Genomic DNA, 21835 nt, shown 5'->3' with positions numbered 1-21835 from the left:
GATCTTTAGCATAATCCAAACTAAATTTAAGAAACTCATCGACCCCTTTTATATATTCTACTGACATCCTATCAGCTGACATCCATTCTTTTTCCATATTGCGCCTATTTGTTTTAATAAAAAATTAAAATTAAGAAAATAAAATAAACATACAAAACAAAACTAAGTACAAAAAAATCTATAGAAAATCGGGCAGCATATCCCCTAATTTACTAGCCTAGCCATCTGTCACAATCAACACCAATATGTCAAACAAATCAAACAGCACACAGGTTTTCATCTATATATCACCACAACACACAAAATTCTCAGAACCTACTTCACTAAGACATGCAAGTTCTCAATCTTTCGTTATCACCACAGCACACAGAATTCCCAGAACCTACTTCACTACGGATGAATGTCTAAGATATTCAAACTCCACTAAAGTAGTACAGTTATCATTCAAAATTGTAAAATATTGAAATTTTTTAAAACTAAATCAAATGCAACATACCTCTTGCAATTAGCTACCAATCCAATGCTTTAAGACCAATCAAAATATTAACCTATTCATTTTAATCAACATTATAAAAAAAGAAAAATTTCAGATGTTGACATGCTCTTTTAAAAAGGTTAAAATCAACACAACAAATATATGCGTACATACTTGTATATTCTTTTACATGTCACACTTGTATCAACTATTATTTGTCTAATGAACACTTTAAGAGCTTTTTTTATTTAGAAATATTTTCTCTTTGTGTGTGTCTAATTATATTATATATTTAAGGCATGCAAAAAGTTGCTCGTTTGTTAATAATAATGGTTTGTGTTTATATGCATTGATTTCAACAATACTAGAAAGATGAATAAATGTAAGATACAAGTTACTTTAGCTTCATCATTATTCCACTTAAACTAAACAAAGCAAACACTTAAAGAAATTTCCTTGATGTGATCAAATATAGATCCTTGATCTCTCTTCTCTTGATATATATACTAATAATGAATGATCTCATAATATTACCTAATCAAATCCAAATCCAATTTTTTTTATTATGTTTTTACCATGCAATCCATGAAATCATCAAATTTTTGTGATAAATAGGATCCAAATCACAATGAGTGATTTGGATTTTAAGATCCAATCAATCACATATATACCAACTAGAATGTGATTACCAAATTTAATGTAATAGTAAAGTCATAAAATAATTCTAAATTTTTAATAGGACAAAGATATAAATTTTTGGTATCATATAATTTCACTCACATATATACTTAGTATCTTATTATCAAATTTTGTACACAAATTAAAACAATAATTAATATATAAGTATGCAAACATATGTAATCAATCCATAAAAAATAATATATACTAAACTGTATATTAATATAGGAAACCAAACCGTAGCTTATCTAAAATAATAAACCAAATAGTTTCCAAGCACTCACACCACTCACATCACTAACTCTTTTGGGAGAGAAAAGATGAGGATTTTAATTTAAATTCTAGAAAGACCTATCCTGCACTTATAATCTCGAAAGCACAAATAACATGTCATACATAGTTACTCTAAATCGACTCTTTTGAGGCTCGGATTAAGCAAATTTTGTGATTAGTAGCAAAATTGAAATTCAACTTAATTATTAATTAGACGGTCAAATGTTAAATATCCGAATCACAAATTTATCATTGTGGCAATTATCATTTTCATATTTCCACACAAAACTAAGTACAAAAAAAATCTATAGAAAATCGGGCAGCATATCCCCTAATTTACTAGCCTAGCCATGTGTCACAATCAAAATCAACATGTCAAACAAATCAAACAACACAAAGGTTTTCATCCATATATCACCGCAGTACACAAAATTATCAGAACCTACTTCACTAAGACATGCAAGTTCTCAATCTTCCGTTATTACCGCAGCACACAGAATTCTCAGAACCTACTTTACTACAGATGAATATCTAAGATATTCAAACTCCACTAAAGTAATAAAATTATCATTCAAAATTGTAAAATAACAAATAGTATAAATATTAGCCTATATTATTTATTTGTATATTAAAACTTGAAATTATATTATTATCCTATATTATAAATAGAAAATTATTAGCCTATATTATTTTTAGTGTTTTAAACATTCTAGTTCCGTACATTATTTATTTGTATAACCATTGAGTTTATTATTTTTATTGTTATAAACATTCTATTTACCTATATTATTTTAATTTTTTGTATATTAAAACTTGAAATTATATTATTACCCTATATTATAATAAGAAATTATTACCCTGTATTATTATCCTATATTAAAATCTGATAATATAATATTACCAATTATAATATATATAAATATAATATAAATACATAATATAATACCAATTACCAATTTTTTATAATATAAATTGTTGACGCGGTTCTTCGCCAACAGGTAATTAAGAAAAGAAAAGAAAGGGATTAGTGCTTATGTTGAACCGAAATAGATGAATGATCTAAGAAATGAGAAGGTGACACAAAATACGTTTTTGAGTGGTTCAAAGGTTAAAATCATTCTACTCCACTAGTCAGTATTATTGCTATATACTGGATATTTGATTACAGGGTATTTCTTACAATAGAGAATCCAACCCCTATTAACTCCCAAGGTCTCCATATTTATAGGAGAAGACACCTGGGAGTTGGTAAGAAGGTCATCCCGTGACCTTCTTACCTATCGTATCAACTCTGTGACATTCATGATTAATTCCTAAACCTGACACATAAGTGTGGTCAAATCAATAGGTAAGGGGATAATGGGCCGCACGGCCCAACCCAACCGTGGGTGTCTGAATACGCACGTTCACGCTGCGTATCCGAGAAGTCAGGGATATATCAGACACGTGATGCCTGATATATGCAGGTTTACCTTGCGTGGTTGACTTTATAAAATGTCACAGCCTCCACTCCAGTTCGTACCACGAGCTGGAAGCTTCCCTTGACCTGTGTTCTCCAGAGTCCACTTAGCCCTTAAGCAGTCTTGGCGAACCCTTGGGTTACCTCGAGCTTAAAGAGGTAGGACCTTACGATGGCAGCTCCGGTTTTGGGGATGTCTACATGGTAATCATGATTAGGCCGCGTCTTAGCTCGCTAATCAGCCCGTGGGAAAATCAGGGCGTACATCTGCCCCCCAAGCCCCTGCTCGTGGTACACGACGTCGTATAAGGCCACAGTAGGGGCTTTTAGGCTTCCCCATGAACTCTTCACATTCCACAATTTATGCAGGTGCCTAATACGTGGAACATCGTGGTTGGTGACGGTACGTCTTCCGAGAACCGCATTTAATGGCCTAGTCTATGCCCAGCCGTCGTTTCGTATTTCGAGTGGAGGGCCTTGGATCCCACATCAAGGCCATCCAACGGCCCTCCATACGTGACCCTTCACGTATATAAAAGGGGTGGCCACCCTACGCATGGGCCACCCTTTCATTTGAAATTTCTCAGAAACTCTCTCCTTCTTCTCTCTTCATCTCAGAAGAAAAACCCTCTTATTTCCGACTGCCATTCTCAGCGTTCAAGAAGCTCAAGCGTAAGGATTCCTTCGAAGCTTTGGAAACAAATACTCCGACGAAGCTCCAACCTAGGCGATATCTTCATCCACTTCTCAGCCAAACACTCTGTAAGTCTCCTGACTGTGCATGTTTTGAAAATATTTTTCACTGTAGCTTAGGTAAATATTTATTGTAGCCTCATGCAAGGGTTTGCTGGGATTTGTGGGAATGAAGGGTGAAAGCCTTTTAGGTTAGGGTATTTTTGCAGTAGGAAATCACTTAGGAGTATGATTTTTCAGATGCATTCTCTGGGGAAAATTTCTGGGCAGGATTTTTGGTATTTTGGGTGCAAAACCGGGTAGCTTAGGGGACACGCTTCACAGGCGGTTTTTCCTTTCTTGCCTATTGGAACTTTCCCTCCAAGGAAAATTTTTAACCTGACCCTCCAGACACACGAATTCCGAGTAATCGGGGATCTGTTGGGAGCACAGGCGCGTGTTCATAGAACCACGTTGTAACGCCCCAACTCCTGGGACCGTCACGGTGTGCCTTGTAAACAGTGCTAAACTCGCTAATCGAGTCATTTGGCCAAAATCGTGAACTAAGTATGATTAGCAGTTTAGGGATTAAAAACTTTGGCTAGGATGTAACGTTTCACTAGAACGTTTAATATATACATTGGGATCCCAAAAGCATAAATTTCAGAGTTTATTATAGAAAATATTTACCACAGGCCGTTCTAAGCGGAAAAATAGGGTTCAACCCTAGTTCCACTATAAACCTCGGCCGTGACGGACGAGCAGCTGCATATGTACACGTCATCACCTAAGCCCTCCATCTCAAGGATGGTCTAACTTCCTCTTGCCTTTACCTGCACCACATTGCACCCGTGAGCCGAAGCCCAGCAAGAAGACATAACACTATACATAAACATCATCAAATGATTATCATTATAATCATACTGAGCATAAAACTTTCAACCAATGAGTGAGCATCACATGATTCAAGAGGGAGAGTGGATGCTAGGTAAGCCACTAGCCTCCAAGTGCTTATTTCAATCATCGACCCTCAGGGTCGGTCTGGCATTAATGCTCTTTGAGTCATTCAATGCCGATGGTCGATTAGATCTAGTCTCCGATGGCTTGCGTGAACCACGCTAAGACCGTTCTGGCTAATAAGTCAGCGCTATGTGACCAGTGTCCAGTATCACTGCCGAACCTGACTCATATGTCACAGCTTCACAGCTGATACCAACACCTTTGCCAATTCTGACTGATGAGTCAGTGCAATGTGACCAGTGCCCAGTACCACTGTCGAACCTGACTCATAAGTCACAGCTTCACAGCTGATACCAACACCTTTGCCAATTCTGGCTAATGAGTCAGTGCAATGTGACCAGTGCCCAGTACCACTGGCGAACCTGACTCATAAGTCACAGCTTCACAGTTGATACTAGCCCCTTTGCCAAATCTGAATAATTAGTCAGTACCATGCACAAGTAAGCAATGCTTTCAATATGTATCATATGCCAGTTATCCAAGAACAGGGCATTCAGCATGCTTACTAAACTGTTGCTAGCATAATCATGATCATGCACAAACCCAGAGACTCAAGCTCTGGCCAACCTCATATTCATCATTCATGGCATGCCCTAATCACATGTTTCTCGTGCATCGCATGCATCACACTTAATCATCCAGCATGCCTCAATAATAATCATATGAAAAATATCCATCAATCCAACATGCACCAATAATAGCCATGCATGTCACGCTTAATAGTCAACCAACATGCATCAAGGATAGCCATGCATGTCATACATAATAATCAACCAACATGCATCATAATAGCCATGCATGCCACATATACACAGGGTGCAATTTTCTTACCTCAGATTCGAGCTAGGACCAATATAAGAACGACCCTTGAGAACGATCAACCTTTAAGCCCTTAGCGGTCACCTAATCATAACCAAATATGGAACACCATCAATAACATGATAATCAAAGGTTCGACACCAATATCTAGCCCCCAAGAGGTCAATCCAAACTAATCCAAGTAGTAGGGACACTCCCGAGGCCCATAGCTAAGTTCCCGGGGTCAAAACGAGCAAACGGTGTGAAAACAGGGCAAGGGTTGCAGCCCTAGCACCTTGGACCGCGGCCCCCAGGGTTCTCTGAGGCAAGGGCCGCGACGTCCTCCACTAAGGGCCGCAGCGCCCAGCAAGGCCAATTTCCTGACACCTACTTCATCAAACTAGGGCCGCGGCGCTCAAGAACAGGGCCGCGGCCCCCAACCCTGGGCCATTCCCAAACGTGTTTTAAGCACTCCAAATCCTCGAAAAACATACCCAAACATTCCCCAATCATCAAATCAAAGTTCCCAAGCTTCCCAATACTCCAAAACCCTCAAAACCCAAAGCTCAAACCAACCAAAAACTCAACGATTAACAAAGTCCAATTCTAAGCTTAGAAACTTTAAAAACTTAAAACTTCAAACTTAGATTACCTTTTATTGGGTTGTTTTCCGTCAAATCCTTCGGTTAAGAAGCTCCTAATCTTTCCTAGGATTGCTATGCCTCGACCCTCGCTTGATTCCGACTCCTAGAACTCAAGATTTCCTCAAAAATGCTCAAACGGTAAAACGGACCGTCAGAGAGAAACGAAAGGTTTTCTAACGTACGTTCTTATCTGACAAGCTACTTCAAGCTTAAGTAACCTCAAATAAAACCTAGTGCTCGGGGTCCCGAAAACACCCCCGGGGACACTATAGTCAAAACTTCCAAAATTTCACCCTGATCTCAAATATTCCCGATCTATCACCAAATAAACATTTCTATTACCCCAAAGTTGACCCTGTTATGATAAAACCGCTAATCCATTATATATGACCGTCTCATACCGAATAGCTCGAATATATCTCCATAATAATGAAATCTCATTCACAAATTACAGTATGCACCCAATTTACAAATATGCCCTCAACAGGTCAAATTACCAAAATGCCCTTATAAGTATAAATACACCCATATGCATGCATTCACCATCATATAATAATATAATTCACTTAAACATGCATATAATCATTAAATATCATAATAGATCAATTATGGCCCTCCCGGCCTCCCAATCAAAGTCCTAAACCTTATTAGGAAATTTGGGGCACTACAACTATCCCCTCCTTACAGAAATTTCGTCCTTGAAATTTATCTGAACAGCCCGGAATAAGAATTCCACACAACTGATTCCAGTTTCCCAGGTCATTCTCTCGACCTCACTGTTTCTGCAACATACCTTAAATCAAGGTATACTTTGCTCCTCAAAATCTCATAACTCAACTCATGAGTTCTCTCAACCCGTGTCCACTGCATGGAAATGCACAAAACAATGTACAACCACCAGAACCAAAACTATGGTCCAACAAAAGATAATCTGACCAGTCTTATCCAGGACTTAAACTGTTATACCCATCTAGGCTCAACTTGCTTTTACTCATCACCCCCTTACCATGGTGATTCTTTAGGAAAACATAACTTCCTACCTGGAACTCCATGTTCCTGCTTTTCAATTTAGTATTACTTCCATTTAATCTGAGAAATGAGCATCCCTGCTCCAACCTCTAATAACCTCTATGGTCCCCTGAACCATCTCATGACCCAGATGTAACATCTCACCCATCACATTCCAATGTACAGGTGATGAACATGTTCTACCATACCTTATCTCATAAGGCACCCTTTCAACACTAAACAGTTCCCCCTCTGATTATGATCAGCCCGAGAACAATGGTTTGTACAAAATTCTATCTATATACTCATTGCCTTCTCTCACCCTTCCATAACCTAGAAGTAACATTAGAGTCTTCATCTGATAAGATAGACCTTGGGTTCACGAAGGCTCTCTATTCTTCTCACAAGGAGACTCAAATATAGATCAGCTGTACTATTCACCTGTCCTTACTGATATAATAAACTCACTTGGACTACCAGTCCACAATGACTTAATACCCATTTCATACCGATCCATCAACCTGGGAATCCCACCGCGAAACTCATCGCGATGCTCTCTTATTCCCACTATGAAATACCCAAAGGCTGTAATGGCCTTGCTGTTTCCTGATATTCCGTCTTGACCTGCTAACAGGTTAAGAACTTTATACATGCCTCAACATATGCCTCCTCATCTCAGGCCATCACTATAAAATTTCCATATCACGTTACCCTTTCACGATGCCTGAATGAAACGAATAAAAGAATACCATGAGATTCATCCAGAATCTCCCAGTTAATCTCAATGTCCATCGGATCCCAAGTCCGATCTCTATACCACCATAAATTCACGTCTGTCGTTACACAAGCCTTAGCCAATCCAGCTAAAGCTTTCCATTCAATCTTGCCCGTCTGTGGCTCACTTAACCATCTTTCCCTTTTATCTTTCTTGAGATAATAATCTCAAACAATAAACTAGCCACTTGGCCCGCCAGAAACTCTACCCCGTCCTGGTCAGATTCTTTAATCAACATGCTGCATGGGCAATCATTTTTCCCTCTATCACTGGGATGTCATAACAACCCACTAACTGATCTTGGTCTATAAAGACCCAGCACTTCCTCCCCAAGGCACCTGAAATATCTTTACTATCCATGGACACCTCTATCCCCAAGGCACTCTTCACTCTTGGCAATTCTTCAAAGAGAAAACGCCACTATTTCATCGTCCAAGACGATCACAAATCCCATTTCAAACAAATCCTTGAATGCTCTATTCATCTGATTCACAAACATTTAGCATCAACCCAATTCTCAAGATATACTCAGCACTCGCAGTGCTCTAATCTGATACTAGATCAATCCTTTACATAATTTTCTCACTCTGATCTCTAACTGGTCTTAACCAGATCCAAGATCCACCTTAAAGGGTTCCATGTTACTCAACAACCAACTCTTTAATTCTTATAACTCCACTGAGCCACTCGAAACAGTGTTTACATCTGATTTCATCTCTGGCACTAAACCAATCACCACTCTAATTTCCTGTTATAACAAGAAGCCCTGGCAAACCACCTGAGAACACATTCAGAACCCACAGACTAATCCAGTCTGTCCTGATCTCACTGACACAACCTAAGTGGTATCCACCATGCTAGCTAAGAGTTCCATGCATCTCCCTGCACAAAACTCTAGTTCTCACTACAGGTATTATAAGTGTATAAAACCATGCACCATGCCAACTATCACAAGGCTTCCCACTCTCAAACCCAAGAGTTACTATATTTTTCCTTATCATTCAAGATTGTTCTTTAATTACTTAACCAATCCATACCTGGATCTAACCAAAGCTAGTCAATCATAACTAACTCATGGAAACCACTAATAAGTCCTTTCCATAATCCAACTCGTCCCTTGGATTACCAATATTGTATTACATTTCTCATCACATCATAACCATGTGATCTGCATAGCAAATCTATGCCTCTCTATATACAACAAACAAGGGAAAAGCATGGCACCAAAACCAACCAGCATAGCTCAGAAATCAGAACCAGAAAGTTAACCTGCCATCCCTGAGGAACTAGTCTCAGTCTCAGACTCTGACTGCCCTGGAATAAACACTTGAGTTGGAACCGAGCTGCCTATCCCCTTTTGCTCAAGTTCTCTTAGCCTTGGGAAATCTTTCTTGAAATGCCCAACCATGCCACAAGCGAAACATGACCTTGCTCGACATTCCCCCAAATGTCGCCTCTTGCACCGCGTGCATACTGGACGAGTCTGCCAGCTTTTCTTCTTACTTGCTCCAATAAGTGGAGGTACCACTATCTGGACTCCACGCTCTCCAGCACTCTGCCGCCCAACTACTATACTCTCAACAGCAAGAGCCTTCTCTACCACCTGAGCATAGGTAGAGACTTCATACACTGGGGCAACTCCAACGCCTTGAGCTATTCCAGGATCCAACCCCTGAACAAACCTTTCCTTCCGAGCCACATCTGTGGGTACCATGTCTAAGGAAAACTTGGCCAACCCATCAAATTTTGTAGCATACTCGGTCACTGATGCATAACCCTAAGCAAGACTCAGAAACCCATTCACCTTGTCAGTCTTAGCCACATCACAATAATACTTCTCATTAAACAGCTGCCTAAATTCTTTCCAATCCATCACAGCTGTGTCTCGTGTCTGGGATACTACCTCCCACCATGTCCGGGCATCACTCCGCAGTACACATGTAGCACAGATCACCCTATCGTGACCCACCAGTCCCATACTATCAAGAATGGAACTGATCATGCCCATCCATTGCTCAGCTCTGAATGGATCTAGGCCTCCCTCAAAGACTGGAGGATAATACTTCAGGAATCTTCCACAGAGAAATTCCCATCTGTTCTCAACCCTAGGCTGAGCTGAAACGGATGCCACCCCTGGCATAGAAAAGGAAGAGGTACTACCCAACAGACTCCGCTGTTGCTTCAAATACCTGATCTCTTCCTCCTGCCTCTGCAATCTTAATTGCAAATCTGTAAGCGTCTGCTGAACATTCAGAGATGCAGACGAAGAACTAATACCCTGGCTGTAACTCCCAGCCCCTGTATAACTATCACCAGGCCTCATAATCTGCCTTGAATATGAACCTGCTGATTCAATCTGCAGTCAATAACTTGATCCATTAGTCACAATAACCATATCAAGGGCTTTTCCCACAGGATAAATCTTACCACACCACAAACATAATCCACTTGTAGTGCTACAAACATGCCCATGGCATTCATACATACTCATAATTCCTGCTCTTCAAATACTCAAACCATGCTTCTAATCCCAGCATGCATAACACAATCGTATATATTCACAGAGTAGGTAATCATATGATCACAATCATACATATATTCACGGAGCATATAATCATATAATTAAGAGCCAGGCTCTATCAGAATCTCATGCTCCCTAATACAATGTATAGGTAAAGCATTCACATTTTATTTAAACAGCTATGCACGTAGCAACAGAAATAGTCACCATTCCCTGAGTGAATCTATCTTCAGTGATGAGTGTACATGCCCAGCTTGTCTTCAGGAACCATAAACCTTGGCTCGCTCTGATACCAAGTTGTAACGCCCCAACTCCTGGGACCGTTACGGTGTGCCTTATAAACAGTGCTAAACTCGCTAATCGAGTCATTTGGCCAAAATCGTGAACTAAGTATGATTAGTGGTTTAGGGATTAAAAACTTTGGCTAGGATGTAACGTTTCACTAGAACGTTTAATATTTGCATTGGAATCCCAAAAGCATAAATTTCAGAGTTTATTATAGAAAATATTTACAACAGGCCGTTCTAAGCGGAAAAACAGGGTTCAACCCTAGTTCCACTTTAAACCTCGGCCGTGACGGACGAGCAGCTGCATATGTACACGTCATCACCTAAGCCCTCAAACTCAAGGATGGTCTAGCTTCCTCTTGCCTTTACCTGCACCACATAGCACCCGTGAGTCGAAGCCCAGCAAGAAAACATAACACTATACATAAACATCATCAAATGATTATCATTATAATCATACTGAGCATAAAACTTTCAACCAATGAGTGAGCATCACATGATTCAAGAGGGAGAGTGGCTGCTAGGTAAGCCACTAGCCTCCAAGTGCTTATTTCAATCATCGACCCTCGGGGTCGGTCTGGCATTAATGCTCTTTGAGTCATTTAATGCCGATGGTCGATTAGATCTAATCTCCGATGGCTTGCGCGAACCACGCTAAGACCGTTCTGGCTAATAAGTCAGCGCTATGTGACCAGTGTCCAGTATCACTGCCGAACCTGACTCATATGTCACAGCTTCACAGCTGATACCAACACCTTTGCCAATTCTGACTGATGAGTTAGTGCAATGTGATCAGTGCCCAGTACCACTGCCGAACCTGACTCATAAGTCACAGCTTCACAGCTGATACCAACACCTTTGCCTATTCTAACTGATGAGTCAGTGCAATGTGACCAGTGCCCAGTACCACTGCCGAACCTGACTCATAAGTCACAGCTTCACAGTTGATACTAGCCCCTTTGCCAAATCTGAATAATTAGTCAGTACCATGCACAAGTAAGCAATGCTTTCAATATGTATCATATGCCAGTTATCCAAGAACAGGGCATTCAGCATGCTTACTAAACTGTTGCTAGCATAATCATGATCATGCACAAACCCAGAGACTCAAGCTCTGGCCAATCTGATAGTCATCATTCATGGCATGCCCTAATCACATGTTTCTCGTGCATCGCATGCATCACACTTAATCATCCAGCATGCCTCAATAATAATCATATGCAAAATATCCATCAATCCAACATGCACCAATAGCAGCCATGCATGTCACGCTTAATAGTCAACCAACATGCATCAAGGATAGCCATGCATGTCATACATAATAATCAACCAACATGCATCATAATAGCCATGCATGCCACATATGCACAGGGTGCACTTTTCTTACCTCAGATTCGAGCTAGAACCAATATAAGAACGACCCTTGAGAAGGATCAACCTTTAAGCCCTTAGCGGTCACCTAATCATAACCAAATATGGAACACCATCAATAACATGATAATCAAAGGTTCCACACCAATATCTATCCCCCAAGAGGTCCATCCAAACTAATCCAAGTAGTAGGGACACTCCCGAGGCCCATAGCTAAGTTCCCGGGGTCAAAACGAGCAAACGGGGTGAAAACAGGGCAAGGGTTGCGGCCTTAGCACCTTGGGCCGCGGCCCCCAGGGTTCTCTGAGGCAAGGGCCGCGGCGCCCTCCACCAAGGGCCGCGGTGCCCAGCAAGGCCAATTTCCTGACACCTACTTCATCGAACTAGGGCCGCGACGCTCAAGAACAGGGCCGCGGCCCCCAACCCTGGGCCATTCCCAAACGTGTTTTAAGCACTCCAAATCCTCGAAAAACATACCCAAACATTCCCCAATCATCAAATCAAAGTTCCCAAGCTTCCCAATACTCCAAAACCCTCAAAACCCAAAGCTCAAACCGACCAAAAACTCAACGATTAACAAAGTCCAATTATAAGCTTAGAAACTTTAAAAACTTAAAACTTCAAACTTAGATTACCTTTTATTGGGTTGTTTTCCGTCAAATCCTTCGGTTAAGAAGCTCCTAATCTTTCCTAGGATCTCTATGCCTCGATCCTCGCTTGATTCCGACTCCTAGAACTCAAGATTTCCTCAAAAATGCTCAAACGGTAAAACGGACCGTCAGAGAGAAACGAAAGGTTTTCTAACGTACATTCTTATCTGACAAGCTACTTCAAGCTTAAGTAACCTCAAATAAAACCTAGTGCTCGGGGTCCCGAAAACACCCCCGGAGACACTATAGTCAAAACTTCCAAAATTTCACCCTGATCTCAAATATTCCCAATCTATCACCAAATAAACATTTCTATTACCCCAAAGTTGACCCCGTCATGATAAAACCGCTAATCCATTATATATGACCGTCTCATGCCGAATAGCTCGAATATATCTCCATAATAATGAAATCTCATTCACAAATTACAGTATGCACCCAATTTACAAATATGCCCTCAACAGGCCAAATTACCAAAATGCCCTTATAAGTATAAATACACCTATATGCATGCATTCACCATCATATACTAATATAATTCACGTAAACATGCATATAATCATTAAATATCATAATAAATCAATTACGGCCCTCCCGGCCTCCCAATCAAGGTCCTAAACCTTATTAGGAAATTTGGGGCATTACACGCGTGGTCTCACTCTCCACGAGCTGGGCTTACCTCAGCTCGTGCAAAGAACGTTTGATCCTTCCTCATGCCTAGGTCGCCTTTTCTGAAATCTTTTCTTTTGTTCGCTAGGCGACCAGATGGCACTGAAGAAGAATTCTCCAAAGAAGACCACTGGCAGCTCGGCCTCCCAGCAAGACATAGGAAAAGCGGTGATGCCCGAATCCCCGATCCCCAACTTCGGGCCAGCAGTGGAACAGGAGCTCGAGGTGGCTCCTGACGCGTTCTTCAAGGTGGAGCGTCTCGAAGATTACCGACTAGACGAAGGTCAAAAAAATATTCCTCTCCCACAACATCGGGCTGGGGAGAGCATCAGTGATTGCCCGACCTCCCGTGGAAGGCGAGCGAAGCTGCGCACCGCTCGACGAGGCATTCGCGGCCTGGAGCGACGAGCACTTCAAGGCGGGGGCCTTCCTCCCACTGGATCAGTATTTCGCTGACTTCCTCAATTTCGTGAGGTTGGCCCCATTTCAGCTCCCCCCCAACTCCTATCGGCTGTTGGCGGGGTTAAGATATTTATTTTTGAAACATGAGTGGGAGGTCCCCACTCCTGTGGATATTCTGTACTTTTTCTACCTCAAGGCCAGCCCGGAGCAGCGGGGGCGAGGTGACAGGTTTTATTACTTAACCCGATTCCCCAACACAGTTGCGGTCATTGAGCTACCCAGCCACCCCAACGACTTCAAAGATCAATTCTTTATGTCGACGGGGTTCCGGAACTGCGAGCTCCACTACTTCAATCGTCCTCATAAGTGCTTTTCAACCATAGCTCGTAAGTTAAGCATTATACAGCTCTTCCTGTGTCCCTTTCTGATTTAGATTAATCCTGCATCTATCTTTGCGAGGACAGAGAAATTTGTGACCCTCGGGGCCCAATACGAGACACTGGCAGGCTTGCCCCCAGTGAAAAGGACTACCGCGTGCTTGTGAAAGACGAGACGATGGTGGCCTGCAAGCTGATCTTCCTAAATCAGACTCTAAACTTGAGGAGGCGCCGGGGGCTTCCCCCAGCTCGCGATATCAGGCCCATCATCGTGGAGGAGGTCGCGGGGGATGAAGATGAGGAGGATGAGGTTCCCCTCATGAGGAACAAGAAGCGGGCGTTGGAGGTCGCCCAGATAGCGGGCGAGGAGCAGATCCTGTCTGGAGCAGCCGCGGGTCCTTCTGGCCAAGGTAACCCTTACTTGTTTAGGAACTTTGACAGGGCCACCACAGACCCCCGGCTAGCTAGGTTCAATCCCAGCTCCTCCATCGTCACCGAAGTGATCCGGACCTGGACACAACCCTGCTCCACTGTGTCGACCGGCTTGTATTGGACTACCAAGATAGCCGACCTAGGGGTACCGTAGTAGTAGATAACACCCTAGCCTTTAGGTCGATCCTATTCAAGGAGTATGGGACCAACCTTCGGTCATGGCCATCACTCCGGAGGGGTGCCGTAGCTCCGGGACTTAGGCAATATGTAGTATAATCTAGCTCTAAATCAGCCTCGGACCCAGAACTTGCCCTAGCTCGGGAAGTAATTGACTTAGATTATTCTTCTAGCTCGGAGGGTAGGATTCCCTTTAGTATACATATACTTGAATTTCTCTTTTTCCCCCTTTGTTTTTGTTTCTACATGACTGCTAACTTTTGTACTAACCATATCTTTGTTTTGACAGAAGAGATGTCTCAGCCCGAAGAGAGTCTGCGAGGTGTGTTCGCCGGGGGGAACCCCTCAGCTGGGGCTGCTGGGCTAAGAATGAAGAGGCTCTGGATGTCTAAGCATGCTGTCGGGACCCCCACCAAGTCTCCTGCAAAGGAGAAAGAGCAACCCCTAGTCGCCCAGGTCGTGGGAATGGTTCCTGCTGCTGCAGGGGGAGCAGCATGGCCCCACACCCTCTGTGAGCTCCGGCCTTTGTCCGGGACGTAGGGGCGGAACCTGGGGCTTCGGCAATTGTACCTTCCGAGGTGCGAATCCCAGTCGACCCCCAGGACCTGGAGAAGATTCCAGAGGCCTTCCGGGGGACTGTGTATGAGTCGGCGAACTACACTGTCCGCCACATCTACAAGTTCAACGAGAAGGAGCTCAGGGCCATCGAGACAATGAGCCTGGTGGGCGTGATGGAGTCTTCATTGGGCATGGCCCTAACGGTAAGCTGACTTTACCCTTTCATGGTTTTTATTATCATGCTTTGCCCTGTGTTTCTTTTCTCCCTCCTCTATTTTTTTCTAAGGAAATTTTCCCTCCTCTTTCACTTGGCGATGTTTCCCTTCATCGGAGCATAGCCAGGGCCAAGGTTCAGTTCGAGGAGATGAGGAGCGAGCACCAGGCAGTTGTGGCCACCCACCAGACTTCTCTGCAGACGGCTAAGGATGCCTTGGCGGCCTCGCAGGCCGAGCTGGAAGAGACTCGCCCCAAGCTTCAAGAGCTCGAGACCGCCCTTGCCACTGCGCGGATAGACCTAGATGCCGCGAAGGCTGAGGCCAAGGCTGCCCTGGAGGCTGAGCGGGAAACTTCAGACAAGGCCATGGAAGACATGTTCTACCATTGCTGGGCCTACAACCCAGACACCGACTTCTCCTTCCTGGCAGCGAACATCTGGGAGCGCTTGCTGGTGAAGTTCAAAGCTCGCCTTGATCAAGAAGCGCCCTCCGAGGCCGGGGAAGGCTCTGGCGCCGCTAAGAATGGCGAGACAGCGACCTCCAAGGGGCCAACTGACGGAGCATAAGGCCTTCCTCTCTCGTGCCCTTTCTTTTAATATTCTTAATTTTTTTTGTGTAACCTTTGCATGAGGTGCTTCCACCTCGAGACAATTTAACTACCAATTTTATTTTGAATTGATTTACTCCCCTTTGCCTCTGCATTTTAGTTACTATTTTGAAAAACTTAGTTCGAGTTAATTTTTTATCAATCTTGGGCTCTTTAGGAAGAACAACGATCAATGGATTTAAATTAACTTCTAAGTTTTACGACCTGGTTATATCCAGGAACTTAATTTGAAAACTTAGTTCGCGTCAATTTTTATCAATATCTGGAGCTCTTTAGGAAGAACAACGATCAATCGATATGAATCAACTTCTAAGTTTTATGACCTGGTTATATCCAAGAACTTAATTTGAAAACTTAGTTCGTGTCAATTTTTATCAATATCTCGAGCTCTTTAGGAAGAACAACGATCAATCGATATGAATCAACTTCTAAGTTTTATGACCTGGTTATATCCAGGAACTTAATTTGAAAAATTAGTTCGTGTCAATTTTTATCAATATCTTGAGCTCTTTAGGAAGAACAATGATCAATAGATTTCAATCAACTTCTAAGTTTTATGACCTGGTTATATCCAGGAACTTAATTTGAAAACCTAGTTCGTGTCAATTTTTATCAATATCTCGAGCTCTTTAGGAAGAACAACGATCAATCGATATGAATCAACTTCTAAGTTTTATGACCTGGTTATATCCAGGAACTTAATTTGAAAACTTAGTTCGTGTCAATTTTTATCAATATCTCGAGCTCTTTAGGAAGAACAACGATCAATAGATTTAAATCAACTTCTAAGTTTTAAGGCGACCTGGTTATATCCAGGATAGGACTTGGTTCGCATTAATCCCTATCAATATCTCGCGTTTTTTAAGAAAAACAACGGTCAATTGATATGAATCAACTTCTAAGTCATTAAGGCGACCTGGTTATATCCAGGTACCATATGCCCCCCAAGTAACTGGGAAAGGGTCTTTCGTGGTTACTTTAGATTACACTTGAAAAACATGTACAAATATAAACGAAGAGTTAATTCTCATTGCTTAATACATGAAAAATGGCCCTTCAGGCCTTACAAGGGAATCATTGATAATGTTTCTTTAAATGGATGGCGTTCCAAGTTCGTGGGATTGCCCCTCCATCGAGCCAAGCTAACTTGTAAGTTCCCTCTTTAATGACTTCGATGACCTGATATGGCCCCTCCCAGTTCGGTCCCAAGACTCCATCTTTGGGATCCTTGCCGGCTAAGAAGACTCTCCTTAGGACCAGTTCGCCAACGCTAAAGGTGCACTTTTTTACTTTGGAGTTGAAATAGCGAGTGATCTTCTGCTGATAATGGGCGAGCTGGAGTTGCAAATCTTCTCGCCTTTCATCAACTAGGTCAAGGGAAGCGCAAAGTAGCTCGTGGTTGCGGTCCTGGTCATAAGATTGGACCCTATGCGAAAGCACCTTAACCTCCACGGGGAGGACTGCCTCACTCCCAAAGGTTAGGGAAAAAGGAGTATGACCCGTAGGAGTCCGATGCGAGGTTCGGTATGCCCATAGGACCTGGGGGAGCTGTTCTGGCCAGAACCCCTTTGCTTCTTCTAGTCTCTTCTTGAGGCTCACCTTGAGAGTCTTGTTGACAGCCTCGACCTGGCCGTTCGCCTGAGGATAGGCCACAGAGGAGAAAATTTTCCCAATTCCGTACCTCTCGCAAAATTTGGTAAACAGGTCGCTATCGAACTGAGTCCCATTGTCGAAAACGATCTTCTTGGGCAGCCCGAACCGGCAGATAATGCTCTTAACCACGAAGTCAAGCACTTTTTTGGAAGTTATCGTTGCCAAAGGTTCTTCCTTAGCCCACTTCGTAAAGTAGTCGATGGCCACCATGACGTAACGGACCCCGCCTTTTCCAGTAGGGAGGCGCCAACCAAGTCGATCCCCCAAACTGCGAACGGCCATGGGGACGAGATCATCTTCAACTCGACTAGGGGAGCTCGGGCAACTGTGGCGAATCATTGGCACTTGTCACACTTTTTCATGTATGAGATTGAGTCTTTGGACAGAGTTGGCAAGTAATATCCTTGCCTCAGGACCTTTAAGGCCAAGCTTTGCCCCCCAGTGTGGTCTCCGCAAAAACCCTCATGCACCTCCCGCAGGATGGCCTTTGCCTCACCTGGAAGAACGCATCATAGGAGAGGCAGGGAGTGCCCACGTCGGTATAACACCCCATCTACTATCGTATACATGGGAGCTTGGTAGAGTACTCGCCGTGCATCATTACGTCCTTCAGATAGCTTTCCCTTGACGAGATATTCAAGGATGGGAGTCATCCAGGTCGGCCTGGCGTCGATCATCTCGACCTCCGCCCTGGCTTCTTCTATACTTGGTTTTTCCAAGAATTCTATTGGCACTAACCCCAAGGTCTCCGTCTCCCCAGAGGTGGCGATCTTGGCAAGAGCGTCTGCGTTAGCGTTCTGCTCCCGAGGTATCTACTCGATCAAGCCTCACTCAAACGCAGACAGCTCGACTTTTACCTTTGCTAGGTAGGTAGCCATTTTGGGTCCCCATGCTTGATATTCGCCCAGAACCTAGTTTACCACGAGTTGGGAGTCACTGAAGCACTGGACGGAGCTCGCCTTAATCTCCCGGGCTATCCTCAGCCATGCCAACAAAGCTTCGTATTCGGCCTCGTTGTTGGAGGCCTTGAATCCGAACCTCAGCACCGAGTGGAATCTATGTCCTTCAAGGGATATCAAAATGATTCCAGCTCCAGAGCCATTCTCGTTGGATGAACCATCCACAAAGATCCTCCACGATGCCTGGAACGAGGTGACTTCAGGTGAGTCTTCTGCGGGATCCTCCCGAAATCCCGTGCACTTTGCTACGAAATCGGCCAGGGCCTGACTTTTTATAGCAGTTCGCGAAGTGTACAAAATCTCGAACTGACTGAGTTCAATTGCCCACTTTAACAAGCATCCCGATGCTTCAGGTTTTTGCAAAACCTGCCTTAAAGGCTGATCGATCATGACGTGTATTGAGTGGGACTGGAAGTACGGCCTGAGCTTTCGCGAGGCCGTGATAAGGCAGAACGCCAATTTCTCCATCAACGGATACCGGGATTCAGCACCGAGAAGTCTCTTGCTGATGTAGTAGACTGGCTTCTGAACTCAGTCGTCTTCCCGAACTAATACGGCACTAGCTGCATCTTCCGTGACAGCTAGGTAGTGGAAAAGAGGCTCTCCTGCTTTCGGTTTGGATAATATGGGCGGCTCGGCCAGATGCACCTTCAGGTCAAGGAAAGCGCTTTCGCACTCTTCCGTCCATTCGAACTTCTTATTTCCTCGGAGTAGGTTGTAGAATGGCAGACATTATCGGTGGACTTAGAAATAAACCGGTTGAGGGCTGCCACTCTTCCTGTCAGGCCTTGGACGTCTTTGCGTGACCTGGGTGAAGGAAGCTCGAGCAATGATCTGATCTTGTCGGGGTTTGCCTCGATTCCCCGGGTATTGACTATGAACCCTAGGAATTTCCCTGATGCGACTCCAAAAGTGCACTTCTGTGGATTAAGCCTCATGCCATACTCCCGTAGTATCTTAAAACATTCCTCCAGGTCGGAAACATGGTTATCGGTAGTCTTTGACTTGACTAGCACATCATCAATGTACACTTCCATGTTTTTTCCGATCTGGTCTGCGAACATTCTATTTACTAACCTTTGGTAGGTAGCTTCGGCGTTCTTCAGCCCGAATGACATGACCTTGTAACAATAAACGTTAGTCGGGGTCATGAAGCTGGTGTGTTCCTGGTCCGCCGGATTCATGGCGATCTGATTGTATCCTGAGTACGCGTCCATAAAGGACATGAGCTCGTGCCCCGCCGTGGCATCCACCAACTGGTCAATCCTTGGCAAAGGGAAACAATCCTTGGGGAATGCTTTATTCAGGTCGGAGAAGTCGATGCAGGTCCGCCACTTCCCGTTGGGCTTTGGGACTAGCACGGGGTTGGCGACCCAGATCGGAAACTTGGCTTCACGGATTAAGTCTCATTTCTTGAGCCGGGCTACTTCTTCTTCTAGGGCCTCAGCCCGGGTTGTTCCTAGGCATCTTTGTTTTTGGGACTTTGCAGGAACGCTTTTATCCAGATGAAGGGTGTGCATGATGACACTCGGGCTGATTCCCACCATATCCTCGTGCGACCACGCAAACACTCGGGCTGATTCCGCCTTCCTCTCGCTGCAGAGGTTTTTTCCGAGCTTGACCATCCGTGAAGAGTTCTGCGGATCAATGTTTACTTCCTCATGCTCCTCAATAGCTTGAAGCTTGGATCTATCCTCGCCTATTCGGGGGTCAATATCCTCACTTAAGATGATATTTTCCCCTTCGGCGCTTTGAGGTTTTTCAATCTCAGGATCAGCTAAGGGTTCTTGAGATTCCTCTTCACCACCTTGGATGGCCATTGCCAGCTGCCCGGGTTTAGATTTTCCCTTCATGGAAATGCTGTAGCATTCCCTGGAAGCGAGCTGATCGCCATGGACAGTGCATATTCCCGTGGAAGTAGGGAATTTCATCGCGAGGTGACGAATGGAAGTGACTGCCTCAAACGCCATGAGCGTAGGTCGTCCCAAAATTGCATTGTAAGCAGCGGAGCAGTCGATGAACACAAACTCGAGGAGTTTGGAGACTGTCCGAGGTCCTTCTCCTAGGGTGATCACCAGCTCGATCGTCCCTATTGCTGCTGATCCTTCCCCCGAAAAACCATATAGCATCATGGAGGTCGCCTTCAGCTCGGCGATGGTCAAACCCATCTTCTTTAATGTGGACCGAAATAGGAGGTTCGCCAAGCTCCCGTTGTCGATCAGCACCCTCCTAACCCTCCGATTAGCGAGCTGAAATGCTACGACCAGAGGGTCATTGTGCGGGAACTGGACATGGCTCGCATCTTCTTCCGTAAAAATGATCAAATGCTTCTCCAATCGCTGCTGCTTTGGCTGACGCTGCTCCGGGGTGAACTCCACTCCATTGTGCGCCTTAAGTTCGTTCACGTACCTCTTCTGGGCACCCCTGCTCGTGCCAGCCATATGCGGACCTCCAGAGATGGTGGATATCTCCCCTCCTATCACGGGAGGAGGGACGCCCTGATCTACCTGAGACCCGGGCTGACTGGCCGGGACTTCTGGAGCAGGTCGACTTGCTAGAACCCTGTTCCACGCGTATTGAGCCAAGGGGCCAGCTCGGATGAGAGTCTCAATCTCATCTTTTAGATGCCTACAATCGTCGGTATTGTGGCCAACATCGTTATGAAAATGGCAAAACTTAGAGGTGTCTCTCTTCCCCTTTTGTTGCTTCAATGGCTTCGGCCTCTTCCAGGGGAGGCGAGTAGAGTTGGCTAGGAAGATATTCTCCCTAGATTGAGTGAGCTCTGTATAAGTCGCATAGACAGGCTTGAACTTGTCTACAGACTTATTCTTCTTTTGGCCGTGCTGGCTGCCCTCGCCATTCCCCTTTCTTTTGCCTCCACCGAGCTGGTTATTCTGTGTGACATTTTGGGTCGCTGCCACGACCTCTGTCCCCACTCTAGCGGGCTGATAAGGAACCTAGCTGGTTCTTGTAGCTGAGGCTTCGGCCTCCTCCAAGTTGATCCATTCCTGGACCCTATTAAGGAATTCGTTAACCGAGCTAACTCCCTTCATTTGTATATCTTTCCAGAGCCCCCCTCCGACGAGGATTCCCGTTCTCATGGCCATGAGTTTGGAGCTGTCATCTGCGTCTCTGGCCCAAGCAGCGACGTTCGT

This window comes from Humulus lupulus, chromosome 2, assembly GCF_963169125.1.
Source record: "Humulus lupulus chromosome 2, drHumLupu1.1, whole genome shotgun sequence".
Classification (NCBI taxonomy): Eukaryota; Viridiplantae; Streptophyta; class Magnoliopsida; order Rosales; family Cannabaceae; genus Humulus; species Humulus lupulus.
The sequence above is the reverse complement of the archived record's forward strand: the minus strand, read 5'-3'. Positions refer to the sequence as shown.